The sequence below is a fragment of the Diospyros lotus genome, chromosome 15 (assembly GCF_014633365.1).
Source record: "Diospyros lotus cultivar Yz01 chromosome 15, ASM1463336v1, whole genome shotgun sequence".
Lineage (NCBI taxonomy): Eukaryota > Viridiplantae > Streptophyta > Magnoliopsida > Ericales > Ebenaceae > Diospyros > Diospyros lotus.
In genome coordinates, this window is record NC_068352.1 from 1630710 (window position 1) to 1647971 (window position 17262).

At 33.1% G+C, this 17262-nt stretch overlaps 1 pseudogene; it reads left to right on the forward strand.

Annotated features, from left to right (window-relative positions):
* Nucleotides 1-2477: 2477 nt before the first annotated feature.
* On the forward strand, nucleotides 2478-8532 carry LOC127792262 ((-)-germacrene D synthase-like; annotated as a pseudogene).
* The last annotated feature ends 8730 nt before the right edge of the window (nucleotides 8533-17262 follow it).

A 17262-nucleotide genomic window follows, 5' to 3' on the forward strand; every position in this document is an offset into this window, starting at 1 on the left:
AAAAACTTAAATATTTAGTATAATATTCATTTAAGGTCACACCCTATAATTAGCTTGTTCTAAAAATCCTAACATACTCCAAGTGTTAATTAGCTTACCCATTCCCCTATTAACTCATTTAACTTTAAACACTTTGATTATTCCGAATCAAGCCAATTAATTAATTAACTAAGAATGTCAAGTGTCCCTCCTTTATGCTTTAGTCTTTGGGTGTGGGAAATTCTATTCCCTTAACTATTGAGTCTATTTTCACTTCTACTTTCTTGTGTATTTCGCTATTTTCCAACATATCTTACATATATAAATGGTCAAAAGGGCAACTTCATCAATGTACTAATGACAATGTCTAGTTTAGTACTTATTGTTTTCTTTGATTAATTTTGTACTTGAAGTTTCAAATTGTTCCAACTTAATATTTGTCATTAGTCAACTATTAATCATAGGTAATGGTTGTTATTTAAATTGATGGTCAACTAAAAACCGATATGAAATTTACCCATATGGATGCTAGTGGTGGTATTATTTAAACCCCACTAAGGTTATCCTTCCAAGGCCATTCAAATAATAGTAATGACAACATTACTATTATTTGAAAGAGACTAATTTTGATAATATTATTGTAATGTAACAGGGAGTATAAGTGTTATTACACTCGTACTTCATTTGAAATGGCAGCCTCAACATCCTCTTCTTGCAATGTACGTAAAGTCATACTCCTATATGACATTTTTGTAATTGATCATTATTTTCATGTGTTGGGGATTGTCTAAAATTACTCTTTAGTCTTTAATCTTTAAATACATTTAAATTAAATTAAAATTACTCTTTAGTCTTTACTCTTTAGTCTTTAAATACATTTTAATTAAAATTACAATTGTCAATTGTATTAATTTAATTTTATATGGCAAGAGAAGAAGACATGACTCACACCACAAATATCCCTAGTGTGGATGATAGTTCAAGGCCTACACCACCAATAGCACCAACCCAAGATAGCCAACTAGAAAATGATAGAGGTACAACATCACTTGGTAAGGCAAAGAGAAAACCAATAAGAGATAGGTCAGAGGTTTGTGATCATTTTACCAAGTTTACAAATTTAGAGGGTGAGATTAAAAGGAGATGCAACTATTGTTCTAAGGAATTCCACTATGATCCAAAAAAAAAATGGGACTACATCTTTAAGGAATCATATGAGAAATTGTAAGAAACACCCTCATGCATTAGAATCTCGTCAAATGGAATTACATTTTCAATCAACTGCAACAGGGGGTGGAAGGGATGATGGTGATAATGTTTCTTCAGTGGTTAATTGAAAATTTGATCAAGTGCTTGCAAGAAAGGCTTTAGGTCACATGCTGATGTTAGATGAACTATCTTTCAAGTTTGTTGAGCGTGAGGGGTTTAGACACTTTGTGAATGTTATTTGTCCAAAATTTTGGTTTCCTTCACGTTCGACTATGACGCGTGATTGTTTTGAGTTATTCAAAGAAGAAAGGTTGAACATGATGAATGAGTTAAAAGATTCTTGTCAAAGAGTTTGCTTAACCATTGACACTTGGACTTCAATTCAAAGAATTAATTATATGTGTTTGACAGCGCACTATATTGACAATACTTGGATTTTGAAGAAAAAAATCTTAAACTTTTGTCCAATATCTAGTCATAAGGGTGATGCCATTGCTATGGCAATTGAGAAATGTCTCATGGGATGGGAACTTGATAGAGTTTTTACTTTGACAATGGATAATGCTAGTTCAAATGATGTTGTTGTGGCTAATTTCAAGAAAAAAATGGCAAAATGGGATACTAGCATTATGAATGGGCAATATTTGCATATGAGGTGTGTGGCTCACATTATAAATCTAGTTGTACAAAATGGGTTGAAAGACCTAAATGAATCGGTAACAAAAGTTAGGGATGCAGTAAGATATGTTAGACAATCCCTAGCAAGATTGAGAAAATTCAAACAATGTGTTGAAATAGAAAAAATTGAATGTAAGGGCTTGTTATCGTTGGACGTTGCAACTAGATGGAACTCCACCTACTTGATGTTAGAGACCGCTCAAAAGTTTGAGAGGGCTTTTGAGAGATTTGATGAAGAAGATCCTTGTTTTAAACTTAATCTTAGTACAAGTAATTGAAATACTAATTTGAACCAAGTTATTACTATTGACGGGAGACCGAAGTCAGAGGATTGAAATAAGGTCAGACTTTTTGTCAAAGTGTTGAAACATTTTTATGAGCTAACATTGCAAGTATCGAGTTCATCATATGTCACCTCAAACACATTTTTTCACGAACTTGGTAAGATGCATTGTCTCTTACAAGGGTGGTTGGAGAGTGGGGATTTTGAAATGGTGGAAATGGCGATAAAAATGAAAGAAAAGTTTGATAAATATTGGGGGGATTCGTACAAAACAAATCACTTAATTTATATTGTTGTGGTGCTTGATCCGAGATACAAGTTAGAATATATGGAATATGTACTGAAAGAGATATATCAGGGTGAGAGAGGAGTTGGTGTAGTTTTGTTATTAAAAAATTCTCTACATGCTTTATACGAGGATTATAAGAAAAAGTTGGGACCTCGAGGTGATGTTGGAGAGCCATATGAAGTGTCTACTCCAACTGTTGTGGCGGATGACGAGGACGATTATGAAAATCCATTTTTTTCTCGCTTCAAAAAACATAAGTGTGGCAGTGGTAGTGGACCTACAATTGTGCCTTCGGAATTGGATAAGTATTTCAGTGAAGTGTGTGAGCCTCCAGCTAAAGAATTCAACATTTTGAAATGGTGGAAATCAAATTGTCATAAGTTTCCTATTCTGTCTTCGATGGTTCGAGATGTATTGGCAATTCTAGTTTCTACTGTTGCGTCTGAGTCTACATTCAGCACTGGGAGTCGAGTACTTAATCCATTTAGGAGCTCTTTATCTCCTAAAGTGGTTGAAAGTTTGATTTGTACCCAAGATTGGCTTCGGTCATCTACCACCCCAATAAGTGTTGAAGAAGACTTAGAGCATGCTGAACAACTTAAAGAAGGTAAAACTCAATTTTACTCTTTTTAAAATTTACTTTAGAGTTAGTTCAATACATGTTACTTTAATATTAACTAATTAATTTTGCATAATGATTTTAGAATTGTCAAAGGTTATCATAAACAGCAGTAGCTCAACGTCCAATATGGAAATTTAGATTTTTTATTTTGAAGATTTCATACATTTGTAAGTATATATCTCAAAGCATAGATTTGCAGTTTATGCCTCTTTTACTGAAACATTTAACTGATATTATTCTTAAATTGTTGTTTCATATTTGCAGTTGTTGCTTATTCTGATTCACGCTTGGATACTAGATTTGGTTGGAAAAGCTGGAGATAAGGTTTGTTTTAGTTTTAGTGCTATTGGTATACTGGGGTCCTAATATCATTGGTTTTATTGTGCTGTTGTTCGATAAAGAATCAATTATTATCAGCAGGACCTGTTTTAGATATACGAGTTGGTTTTGTGAGTTGGGTGTGCTAGATTTTCTATTTTCAGAATCCAATGATACTAGGACACCAGTAAATATTCTTATTTTCTCTCTTAAGGTATATTGCATAATTTGTATGGTGTTAAAGCATGGATTCCTTGGCTATCTTAAAGAAACTATATTATGGAAGTAAAAGCAAAAGGAGAATAAAGTTTAGGTACTTGTGTGTATTAGTAGACTTGGAAGTATTATTCCATATATTGGGTGGATGTCCAACCAGACATATATGGGTTATCCTGCAACTGTGCTCAAGTGTCCTAATGATCCTTCTTGCACTTCGAAAAAGCATGTAACATATATGTAATAAGTAATATCAACCATGGTTTCATAAATCTGGCCACATTTTGTCTCTTGTCTTGGCAGAAGAACTATATCTTAATGAAGATTAAATGCCATCTTAATCTATATTTTCATATTCCAGTTAAAAAATGTATGCTGCCATCTTAATCTATATTTTCTTCTCTTCTTTTTCCCCCCCCTCGTGATTAGGGAATATTATTTGCATATATTAATGAACTTAATCCATGGTTTCTCTTCCTATGTGAATGTGCCTTTATCATATCCTAGTTGTTGTTTGACAACTCTTAATCCATGGTTTCTTATGTTTCAATTCATGTAGGTTCCAAAGAGCATAGTTGCTGATTTGTTTCAAGGGAATTGGCAATATAGTGCCTTCCAAATACTTCATTACCATGAGTTGCTTATTAATTTCCTATGTTGTCTAATTGCCTTACAAGGTGATTAATTTTCTATGTTGTATAATTATTCATGGATGATGATTTACATTGAGCAGTGAGCACTTTTTGTCATGACCATGTTGATTATGTGCTTATCAGTGAATGATTATGTGAAAGACATGATTATTTATGATTTTTGAAAGACATTCTACAACTATTTGTTGCATTAACGGTCTGCCACAAATTTGGTTGTGTTTTCTGTTCAGCTTAGTGTCAAATTTGGTTAGATCACTGTTTATTAAAGGTTTTGGTTAGTTCGGTTTTTATTAAATTCGGTTCGGTTCGGTTCGGTACGGTTATGGGCTAGGTTTTTCGGTTCGGTTAGACCAAATTGAAAATCGGTTTAAATCGGTTCGGCTATTTCGGTTAGTGTTTTTGTTCGGTTCGGTTATAGGGTTATCGGCTGTTCGGTTCAATTATCTTAAAATCGGCCGATTTGGTTTGGTTAAACCGAATGCACACCCCTAGGTAAATTGCAGAGGCGTGGCTTCTCCCACGCACACGCACGAAATCTATATATAAAAATTATGTATTGAACCTCAATTTTCTCATAATATCACTTGGACAATTTCTTTATTATAATTATGCCCTTAAATCTCAAATTAATTTGCATTATAATACCGAAAATACAAAATTAATAACCCAAGATTACTCGATATTAGCGATTCCGTCCCAGTATCCTCACCAGGCTATTGTTTCATCTTAAAATCACTGAAGGATTGCTCATTACGCAAAATCAGAGCCCCCTTAGGGTTCTGTTGATTTTTCAAGAGTCTCATACAACGATTCGGTTTTGCAGCCTAAATGGCAGCTGCATTTTAGGTGTACCGAAAACTATTTCCGATCCGATTTCTTTCGATACTATAAATCTTATCTCAGAACGCTCATCGAAATCATATCATTTTTCTTAGATAATTTTACTCTAAGACACTCTCTACAGTCAATTCGGTACTTATAATTACTATCAAGCCTATTTTTCAGTATTCGAACCTTACTTAAATTACGTGACGACCTTATGTCGAAATGGGGTCTTACAAAAATATTTTGCCCTAAGTTATTTCACGTAGCATGATCAATCATGTCACCTTGTGTAGATATTTTGAGGGATCCTCTATGACATTGCCATCAAATTTGTCTGGTCACATGCACATGTCTAATTATTTGCATCTTTGCAACATATTTAGTTAATCTCTAGTCACACCCTTGACCCCAATCATCCATAAAACACTTTATCACAGCCACCTGTCATTCATGTGCCAGGTGTGCTCCAAATCATCTTGTATTTTACAAGTGTCTTAAAAAATTAAAGACAAAAAACTAATTAAAGATTAAAAATAATTAAATATTTTTCTGCAGTTATAAATTAATTGTTGTATTTTGATAATAGCAATTACAAATGTCAGCAAGTAATGAGATCACTAATTTAATTCATAAAATAGATAAATTAGCATAAATATGAGTTTTAAAATTTATTTTGGATTTTGTAATTGAAATGTTAAATTTACCCTGCATAAACTTAAAATTGTAAATGATATTTTACATTATTTAAGAAGTGTTGGAGATCAAATCATACACCCATAATTGTTATCCCTATGACCATATTGATTGATTGGCCTCAGCAATAATTGTAAATGATATTATTACATTATTAATAGGTCACGATGGTATTCTTAATATACCATTAATTATAGCAAATTAATTAACAGCGCCATGTATGGGAATCATCTGAGGGGACATTCTTGCTATAAATGTCAATCCCACTACAAGCTCATGCCTCTCATGTTCAAAATAAAAGAAAAAATGGAATTATCTGTTAATGTTTCTGCCGTTCCGGTTGCACAGAATTGTGTGGCACCGGAGATCACCCGCCGCTCGGCCAATTTCCATCCTACTGTCTGGGGAGATCATTTCCTCGCATATGCTTCTTCCCAAGTTCTGGTATCAAGATAATGTAGAGAGAGCTGCATTTTTGTGATGATGAAAATGAATTAATTGGCTAATTTGGGTTGGTGGTGTTGTTGATTTGGCAGGACGCGAAGGCACAGCAGCAACACGAGCAGCTGAAAGATGAGCTCAGGAAGACACTGTCTAACGCTGCTTCTGCCAACTTGATCGATGCCATCCAACGCCTGGGCGTGGCTTACCATTTCGAGAGCGAGATCGAGGCAGCATTGCAGCGCATGCACAGGACCCGGCATCATCAACGGCTCGGTGACGCCAGCGATAGTGTTTTCGGCACTGCTCTCACTTTCCGGCTACTCAGACAACACGGGTTTCCTGTGTCTTCTGGTAATTAACCAATCTGTTGCTTCGTTTAACAGCGTGTATATATGTATGGATGATGATGCATCAATTCCATGGACCAAACAACCAGATGTGTTCAAGGAACTGAAGGGAAGAGACGGCCAGTTTAAGGAATGCTTAACGAGAGATGTGGAGGCACTGCTAAGCTTGTACGAGGCTGCGCACCTCAGGGTGCGTGGAGAAGACGTCTGGATGAGCTGGTCGCCTTCACCACTGCCCAGTTGGAGTCTGCCCTACCGGACCTAGGCAATGCTCATGCCGGCAAGGTGATACATGCTCTAAACCAGCCCATCCGGACGGGCCTGACAAGGGTAGAGGCAAGGAGCTATATCTCTTTGTTTGAGCCAAAAGGCCATGATGATACATTCCTCCTGGACTTTGCCAAGTTAGATTTCAACCTGTTGCAGAAGCTACACCAAAGAGAGCTCAGTGAGATCACAAGGTTCTTTTGCTATCCAACAATATACTAAGCTAAGTCAAAATAATAGAATTTTCTTATGTAGTTTGAGTTGGAAATGATTTGCATGTAAATGATATATATTTTTTAGGTGGTGGAAAGATTCAGATGTGCCAAATAAGCTTCTGTTTGCAAGAGATAGAGTGGTGGAGTGCTACTTTTGGATAATGGGAGTGTATTTCGAACCTCAGCATGAACTCGATAGAAGGATACTAACCAAAGTGATTGCTATGACCTCCATTATAGACGACACATATGACACCTATGGCACTTTGGAAGAACTTACCCTCTTCAATGATGCAATTGAAAGGTTTGATTTTGTTCCCCTTGGAATAATTCATTAAACTCGTCATCCATAAATTGAAATGGATCCCCTAATGAAGCCCAATTGCTTCATTTTTAGGTGGCATGTTGGCGCTACACGTCAACTTCCAAAGTACATGAGGCTCTGTTATGAAGCATTGCTTGATGTTTACAGCATGATGGAGGAGGAGATGGCCAAGCAAGGGAAGTCTTATGTCGTCGACTATGCAAAATCAATGGTAAGCTTCGCTGGTTCTTGTTTGGTTTATCTCATTAAAAGGGCCATTAATTAATGTCAAGATTGAATTTCTCAGATGAAGAAGCTGGTGAGGGCCTACTTTGAAGAGGACAAATGGTTCCACCAAGGCTACACTCCATCCATGGAAGAGTACATGCAAGTGGCTCTTGTAACCAGTGCTTATGAAATGCTTTCGACCAATTCATTCATTGGGATGGGTGATTTGGCCACCCAAGAAGCCTTTGATTGGGTGTCAAGTTGCCCTTTAATTGTTAAGGCGCGCTTCCTCTGTTATAGGTCGACTCGCGAATGACATGGTTGGCCACAAGGTAGACAATTGAGACATTAAGTTAATTTTTTGGTAAAATTTTTGTTGTTTGTGACTTGATGGAGTCATTTATATGATGAGTGATTATGTTAATTCTATATAGACTAAACAAGAGAAAAGACATGTAGCCTCGACTATGGAATGCTACATAGAACAGTATGAATATAATGAGTATATATATATATGTATACATGCATTAGATATAATGAGTTGTTATGTTAATTCTATATAGTTTGAGCAAGAGAGAGGGCATGTAGCCTCTGCTGTGGAATGCTACATAGAACAATATGGAGCATCAGAAGAAAAGGCAGTGGTGGAACTTAAGAAGCAAGTTATAGAAGCATGGAAGGACATTAATACAGAGATGTTGCAGCCAACTAAAGTGGTAATGCCTTTGCTTGTGCGAGTCCTCAACCTTGCCAGGGTGATAAACGTTATATACTCGCATGGAGATGGCTACGCTCATTCTTCCACCAAGCTCAAAGATATTATCACCTCCTTGTTTATCCAAGCTGTCCCAACATAAGCCCTGTTGTTCTCAGCTAAGCAGTGTGTATGCATTATTGGAGCAAAATAACTTGGAAACAAAGTTTCCAAATGCATATTTTTATAAGGTTATGTTTGTATTCATTCATCCCTATATATACATATATTAATGATGCTTATGGACGGATCACCAAAGTCTACTTTGGTGAAGACAAAGGCTCGTGCTCCGACCCTTTTCATTTGTAACCCTACTCCACTCTAAAAGAAAAGTTAGGTTGACACGTCTGCTCATATCAACATGCCCTCTGAGTCAAACAGATTAGGATAGAGCTATAATGAAAATCAAAGGATAGAGCCATAACTTACGAGATAATGCTAGATGAACAACTCGGGTGACAACTTTGTTGACAACCCATGGCAAAATTGCAAATTTACCCTCAGCATAAATTCAACCAAAAGCCACCCAAAAGTTTTGAATAGCCGCCCAAGCCTTCTCTCTCTCTCTCTCTCTCTCTCTCTCTCTCTCTCTCTCTCGCACGCGCACACACACACACACACCTACTCAGATGCCCATTATCACTAACATACTCTTTCTCTCCCCCCTCTCTCTCTTGCGCGTGTGCGCTCGTGGCTATCCGAACCTCCATCACGTTGTGACTGACCTGCTTGTAGTGCATGACCAATAGTAGATCTCGCATCGACATACTCTTTCTCTCATTGTCACCTGCAGTTGTCTGGTCTTTCATTGCGCAATGCATGACTGACAGTCGATCTCATGCTCTTGCCATTTGTCAGGTCCTCCCTCTCGTTGTCGATCTCTTTCCATCGAGAGCTCGCCTTCATCTCTCTCTCTCTCTCTTCTTCTTTCCCCTATATCTCTTTCTTCTCGTTCTTGTCGCCATTGCAATTACCGCCGACATAGTGACCTTCGCCGCCATTGAAGTTGCTCCTATCAACGTTTCTAGTCGCCGTTTAGCTCCATCGTTCCAGTTATCACCGACACCTCCATCTCCTTCTCTCTCTCTCTCTATTGCCAGTGGCTTCTCTTCTCCATTCGTCGTTCGTCGTCGTTCCCTTATACAAAATATAAATATACACAAACTAAGTACATATATTACATAAAATATTTATATATATAAATATACATGAATATATTTTTTAAATATAACTATAAATTAAAAATGTATTATACAAAATTATCTAGATCAAATTAAACCCATAGTTTGGCTTGCTATTTTTAAAAAATCATTTGTAGTTTTGTTCCATTTTTTAAGTTATAAAATGAAAATCAAACTATAAACTATAATATTATAATATTAATTTTTAATAAAAAGATACATTCATATATATAAGTCACAATACAATTATATTTCTTCTCTTATCATTCATACAAAACATAAAATTTTATGTATTTTGTAATTATCTTATTTATAAATAATTATATATATTTTTATGTTATTATTTATTTATATTGCTAGAATTAAAAGGTCAAAAATTGTATGTAAAATTATACAAAACCATAGTATTATATTTCACATTATACAAGTAATACAAATAAATAATAACATAAAAATATACTTTTAACCCAAAATATGTTATTTATTTGTATGTCTATTTAGTTTATACTTTTATTTAGTAAATATGTATATTTAACCCAAAATTATATACAAATACATTTTTAATAAATATGTTATATATTTATATATGTGTTAGTTTAATATTTTAAAAATTAAAAGAAAAATGATTAGCACTTCTGGTCATCGAACAAATAAGAACGACAGGGAACGCTGGCAACAGAGAACTGCGAGGAATGACAGGGAACGACAACATCAAAATGATCAACACTTCTTTAACCTATGGAGGGTCGGCGGTGGCTAGAAATGGAGGCGTCAGTGGAGAGAGAGAAGACCCAGAGAAAGAGAGAGAGAAGGAGATGAAGGCATCAATGATGCCTAGAACGATGACGAGAAGCATTGATGGTGGGCTTTAATAGCGGTAGCTACAATGGCAGCAAGAACAAAAAGAGAGAGGGGGGAAAGAGAAAGAGAGAGAGAAAGAGATGTAGGCGAGCTCTCGACAGACAGATCGACAGCAAGATGGAGGACCAAACGAATGGCGAGAGTGTGAGATTGGCAATAGTAATGGGTGGAGGAGACGCCGAAGACAACAATGGGCTGAGGACACACCGGCGGCAAAGGAGGCCAATACGATTAGGTGAGAGAGAAAGAGAAAGAGAAAGAGAGAGAAAGAGAAAGAGTAGGTGAGAGATGGTGGAGCAAAAACCAACGATAGAGGTGGGGGAGAAGAAAGAAAGAGAGAGAATGAGGGAGAAGGTACGAGTATTCAAATTATTAATTTTTTGGGTTCAATTTATCGTGATATTTTGATATCAAAAAATCACGATAAATTAGGTTATTAACAAAGTTGTCAAGAAAGTTGTGTGTCTAGCATTATCCTAATTGACATGATTGTGTCCGTTATCCTTGTTAGGTATGTATTCTCATGTCACATTTATTGGTCAATGGAGGATTCTATTCCTGTAAGAGCTATAAGTGACCCATGCAACTGCCAGTTATGTTGACGCCATTCATAACCATTCAGATCGGCCAAGAACAATGAAGTGGGTCACTTGTCTTCTTTTATTCTTTTAATCAAAAAAAAAAAAAAAATGTGCCACAACTATTTGATCGATAAAGTGGGAGATTATATTGATTTCATAGGAATTAGTCATCAATTGATTTATACGATTTAGATGAGACTTCGACTATATGCACCGTTGATATAGACTGTGGGACACAAAACAAGAATTATTATTCCAAGTGTTATTTGGGATGGCACAACGATGATGTTTAAGTTAATAAAAAAATTCGGTGAAGAACAAAGAGTTATAAAAGCTGTATTGAATTGTCGTACTTTTGTCTCACCTCTTAAAGTCATTTTATATATCTTTGGAAAATTATGATTAACTTTATAATTAGGATGATGATAAGAATGAGCAGATTTCGCTCATATTATAAAAAATTAATTGATTCTTCCTTATTTCATGAGTATTGGATTGAATTAAACTACAATTATCAGCGCTACAAAAAATCCTTAATTTAGTGACAAATTTAGTGACGGAAATTCGGATTTGTGATGCAATATTCCATCTCCAAATTTTTTATTTTTTTTAAATTTAGTGACAGAATTAGCAACGGAATATTCCGTCGTTAAATTTTGCATTTTTATTTTTTTTATTTTTTATTTTTTAGCAATAGGTGTGACCCCGTCGCTAAATTTTATATTTTTTCTTTATTTTATTTTTATTTTTTAGCGACGGGCCGGGAATTGCCCTGTCGCTAAATTTTAATTTATTATTTAATTAAATTAATATTATTTAGAGACGGAATATTTCGTCGCTAAATAATAACAAAATTAAAATTAAATTAAATATATAATTAAAAATTAAAATAATTAAATATTAAATTTTATTCGTAATGGGAGTACCTCGTTGCTAAATAATTAAAAAATTTAAATAAAAATTAAAAAAATTTAGTATTAAATGCATATTTTATTTATCTTATTTACAAACCAAAATATGTAAATTGATATGATATTGTAAAATTTATAAGAAAAAAAATGTATTAAACTAATTTTTAATCAAATAAAATTTAAATATTTAAGAGATTAATTAATTACAACATTTAAGTAGTACATTAGTTGACTTAAAAATTTACAATATTTATTTTTTTAAGTATTAATTTATGAATTTAAAATATTTAAAATAAAATTAAAACGACTGCAGCTAAATTTAGTATATAATTAATATGTGCAATTTATATAATGAGATGACTTGCAGTTCAGACGGTCGCGTGCACGCGCACTCACGTGAGGGACTTGGGATTGAAACCAATGAGAGGGGGAAAATGAGATTGCGGTGGGGGATTAATTCCAGCATACACGTGGCGGCTTAAGGGGGCGCTGCTTGGTGTGTTAAGGCGCGCACATGTGTTCGTCCATGGGATTAATTATTATTATTTTTTAAATAAAATTCAAAGACGGAACTGTTTCTGTCGCTGATTCAACTTTATTTAAAAAAAAATTTAATGTTTAATTTTTTATTATGTATTAGCGACGGAAAGTTTTATCGTTAAAACATTTTTTAAATTTTTAATTATTTTTTATTTTTTTAATTAGCGACAAAAATTTCCGTCAATGATATGACCCATCACAAAATCCGTCACTAAAATTTAGCGACGCCACTTTTAGCTACGGGAAGATGTCCGTCGCTAAATCCATCGCTAAATTTTTTAGCGACGGAATTTGATGTTTTAGCGACAAATTTTTTTGTCGCTAAATGTCATTTTTCTTGTAGTGTAGATAAGTGTGACTTACCTCTAAATTTATAGAGGTTCGAACATGTGCCATCAATAAGACTAGGAATGCCCATCTCCTAATTTTTATACTAAGTATGAAATGTTTTGTCCCAACCCCTAAATTTTAGAAATTTATCTCAAGTCAAGGGCTTTGTAGACAAGTCTTCATAATCTTATTCTATTTAAATTGTGCTAGTCGTGACAAGTAAATGATAACCATTCTAATCTTATTTGGGGAATATTTTGGTACTTATTTTCTACCTAGATTGAGTTCTCTTATTCTGTTTTACATAATATTTCTTAAGAATATACTTTCTCAAGTGTCTTATTTCCTATGAGTATTTAAGGCCTTAATTAGCTAGTTATCCAATCAAAGTCAAACAGAAAGTTCACGCGGTGTCAACTTCTAGCATGATTTTGATTATTCAAATATTATCTATTATTTTTTAATACATAGATAATTTATTTAATTTTTAATTAATAAATTATTATTTTTAATTTATTTACTTTTTCAACTTATATTAGTACTTGAGATGTTTTCAGTCACAACCTAATCTTATATTGATAGGCTATCGAAAAGATTTGAATGTATAACATGACTTTATGAACCAAAAGGTGAAACCAAAATACTTTTCTTTTAAGTATAATTAAATTCTAGCTATAAAACCACAACGGTACAAGTCCAATAAGCATCACTTGGATCATGCATTGTGAAGTGAGAATTATAACCATAAAAGAATGTAATCTTAAATGGAGAAAATTTTAATATGATGGATCCTCAAATTAGTAAGGTGTGTTCTCTTTATTCTTTTCTAACCATTTTTAGTTTTTAGTTTTTTAAAATAATAAAAACGCGTTTATTTTCATATTTTAAAAAATTTATTTTCAAAAATAAGAAAAAATATTATAAAGAAAACTGAAAACAACAAAAAATTATTTTGGTTATTTTCATTATAAGCACGCTCAAAATTTTCAAAATGCGAAAAACGTTATAGACAAAAAAATACGTTTTCAATAATTTCAAAACAAATACTAAAAGCACGTCAGGTTAATAGAGCACAAGTGACTACTCACAATAGCAACTTTCACTCAATTAATTGTCATAGTATCGTAGATTAGTGTGAGGTTTTGATTTATAAACAATTTTACTACTATATCAAATTTTCTTAATTTAAAATATTGCCTAAAAAAAGGTAAAAAGTAAACTATATTAATTATAAAGTAATACCCAACAAATGTTCATTTGAAATTTTTATAATTTTTATTCTACGTGTATAGCGAGAGCTAATATGTAAACACCCATTTTCATGTGCCAAACCTTCTCAAACTTTTATGATTTAAAAAATGTCCAAAAATACTTTTTGCTTGAAAGAAACATAATCAAAATTGGACTTATATTACAATTCATGCATGTTATATTGTCTGCATCGACACGGGCTTGTCAAGGGGTGGGTGTATGGGTCCCATCTTTCTCTCAATTTGTCTGTATCAAGCAAATGTTGTGTTGTCTGACACAGACTTGTCAAAGATGGGTGTATGGGTCCCACCCTTCTCTCAATTTGTTTGTCAAACAAATGTTATGTTGTTCGATACGAATAATATAATATTTTCGTATTACAATTAATGTAAAAATGATAATTTGTGAAAAAAAATTAAAATTAAAATTTAATAATTTATAAATATTATAACTAATTTTAAATTAAGAAAACTAACTCCATATGTAAACATGTAAATGGAGAAACAGTTTACACGTACGAGTTTCTCCTGCAAAATCAATATAGATTTTTGAGCGGTTTGAATTACTAGTTAAAAACAAAATTATACTTTTGAAATTTGTTTACCAATCATAGCATGGAAGACAATAGAGAAAAAAAAAAAAAAACTAAAAAGCGTTTTTGTATTTGTTTGGAGAGAGAGTCTATTTTTCCCTACAGCTTTCATACATATACAAATATATATATATATACACACACTAAATATATACAAAATATATATATATATGTGAATAATGTTAGGGGAGCTTGATAGATGGGTTTAGAAATGAGTTTTTTTGCAATAAATTTGTGATATTTTAAATCTAAAATGACGATATTCTTTCATTTCCTTTATGTCTCTCCTTTCTCTCCCCTCTCCCTCTAGCAACAGCCTCTTACCGTCACTTTCTCGTCGTTGCATTCTCCTTCTCTATGACGATCGACAAGGAGACAAAAATGCAACGACAAGACAATGAAGATGCAACTGCGAAAGGAAGGCAATGAGAGGTGTTGGCTTGAGGGGAAAAAGGAGAGGGGAAAATGAAGCGACAAAATAATCATTCAACTCATTTATAAAAATACCCGTAAAATCTCATTATACAAATAACATTACTATATATATATATTATATCTTTGGAAGATGCCACTTTTATGCCGTGTGTATGTTACATCAACATCTTAGAAAAAAATAAAAAATAAATTCTTAATCAAGTTTAATATTATAATTATAAGCAAGAATAACATCATTACATGTGTACGATTAGTCCTCTTCTATCTTGATTAAGGAAAGGTTAAAAATTATTTGACTAAGGTTTAGTCGAGTTTGAAGAATCCCAAATTAAGTCCGTCTCAATCGAGGTGATGGGAATGGTATTTACCATCTTTGTCCCATCCTTTTAGAGGTGTGCAAACGATTGATTTGATTATCGAATTAATCGAAATCAACTAATTGAATTAACCAAATTGAGAGACAAAATCAAATCGAACCAACTGATTAAATCAAATAATCAAACTAATCAAACATAAACTGTATAAACTGAACCGAAAATTGAACTTTCCGATAAATCGAAGAAACTGAACTAATCAATTAACAAACCAAAAACAAAAAAAAACAAAAAACAAAAATCAATTGTAAACTACAATCACCAACTCAAGAAAAGATTTAAAAAAACATCATTTTATACTTCGCTCGATTTGGTTAGTTTGGTTGTTCTAACAAAGAAAATCAAATTGAAAACTAAAAATTGAACTTTTTAGAAATATAATTGAACTGAATCGACAAGTTCGGTCAATTCAGTTCAGTAAGTTTAGTTAAACTATATCTCTGCTCTCCTCTACACCCATCTATATATAAATATATTATTTATTCTATTAACCATAAAAGATATAAAAAATAATATATTCTATATAGTTTATATATATATATATACATATATAAATATATAGATTTAGAGTTCATGTTGTCTTGCCCTGCCGTGCCTGCCTTACCAAATCTTATTAAAAAATAGGTTTGAGGCGCCCTACCTTATCAAGGTACGAGACAAAATATGGGGTATCGGGATTCGAAGTTGGGGACAGGATAAGCTTGTCTCGTCTTTGTCGTGCCCCATTGCCAACCCTAACTTCACTGATTACCTTGGCTTCAAAATTCTACTTGGACCTAACTCAACCCAAAAGATCTTTCACAAGATTAGAGACAAATCAATTTTATTTGGAATCGAATTACTTAATTTGATTAAGATTATCTGCTAAGATTATAAGATTAAACTTAAGTAAAACTTGGAGGTGAAAGGTAACATAGTGAAATAGACTAAGCCGAAAAGTAAACCCAACATACATGTATGATTTCCAAATATATAGATTAATTAGTTTTGTTAATCATTGCAAGTTTGGCAAAACATTTTGTCACCTTGTCCCGCTACTCCCATCTTAGACATGGGCACAACTCGTCAAATAAATAAAATGCAACATAATAATGCCTTTCAGATAGAGTATGATTTCCAAATATATAGATTAATTAGTTTTGTTAATCATTGCAAGTTTGGCAAAACATTTTGTCACCTTGTCCCGCTACTCCCATCTTAGACATGGGCACAACTCGTCAAATAAATAAAATGCAACATAATAATGCCTTTCAGATAGAGTATGATTAATTTTGAATAAAATTATTATGAAATTTACTTGATATTACGTTAATTTATAAGAATTATTTACAAATGAGTAAATAAAATGAAAAGGACATAAAACCTGTGACGACAATTTTTTCATTTTTTTTACTTTTAAAATTGTTCAAAAAATATTTACTTTGTCAATAAAATTTGACAAAGTAAAATTATAAATATATTTTGTTTATAAATATCAAAATTTACTTTGTCAATAAAATTTGAACTTATAATCTCTAAATTACAATCAATTTTGTAACATTCCATATCGAGCAATAACAAGGATTGGGACAACTTATTCTGATGGGCATACGTAAACTTCTCAAGAGGTCATCCATCTTTTAGTTTTCCCAATTCAAACACGCTTAATTCGAGAGTTCTTTACCTATATTTAGCCCAAAAGGTATTTAGGTGGTGTTATTTTTTTCTTACTTATTCTCGATATATACTACATTTTCTCTGGATTCTTAGGATATTACAAATTTAAGAGTAATATTTTTATTCACTACAACTGTCGACACTACCCTAATAAACTTTTACGATAATATGATTTGTGCACTAACTTTTGACTCTCACCAAATTATAAATACTTCTTCAAGGAATT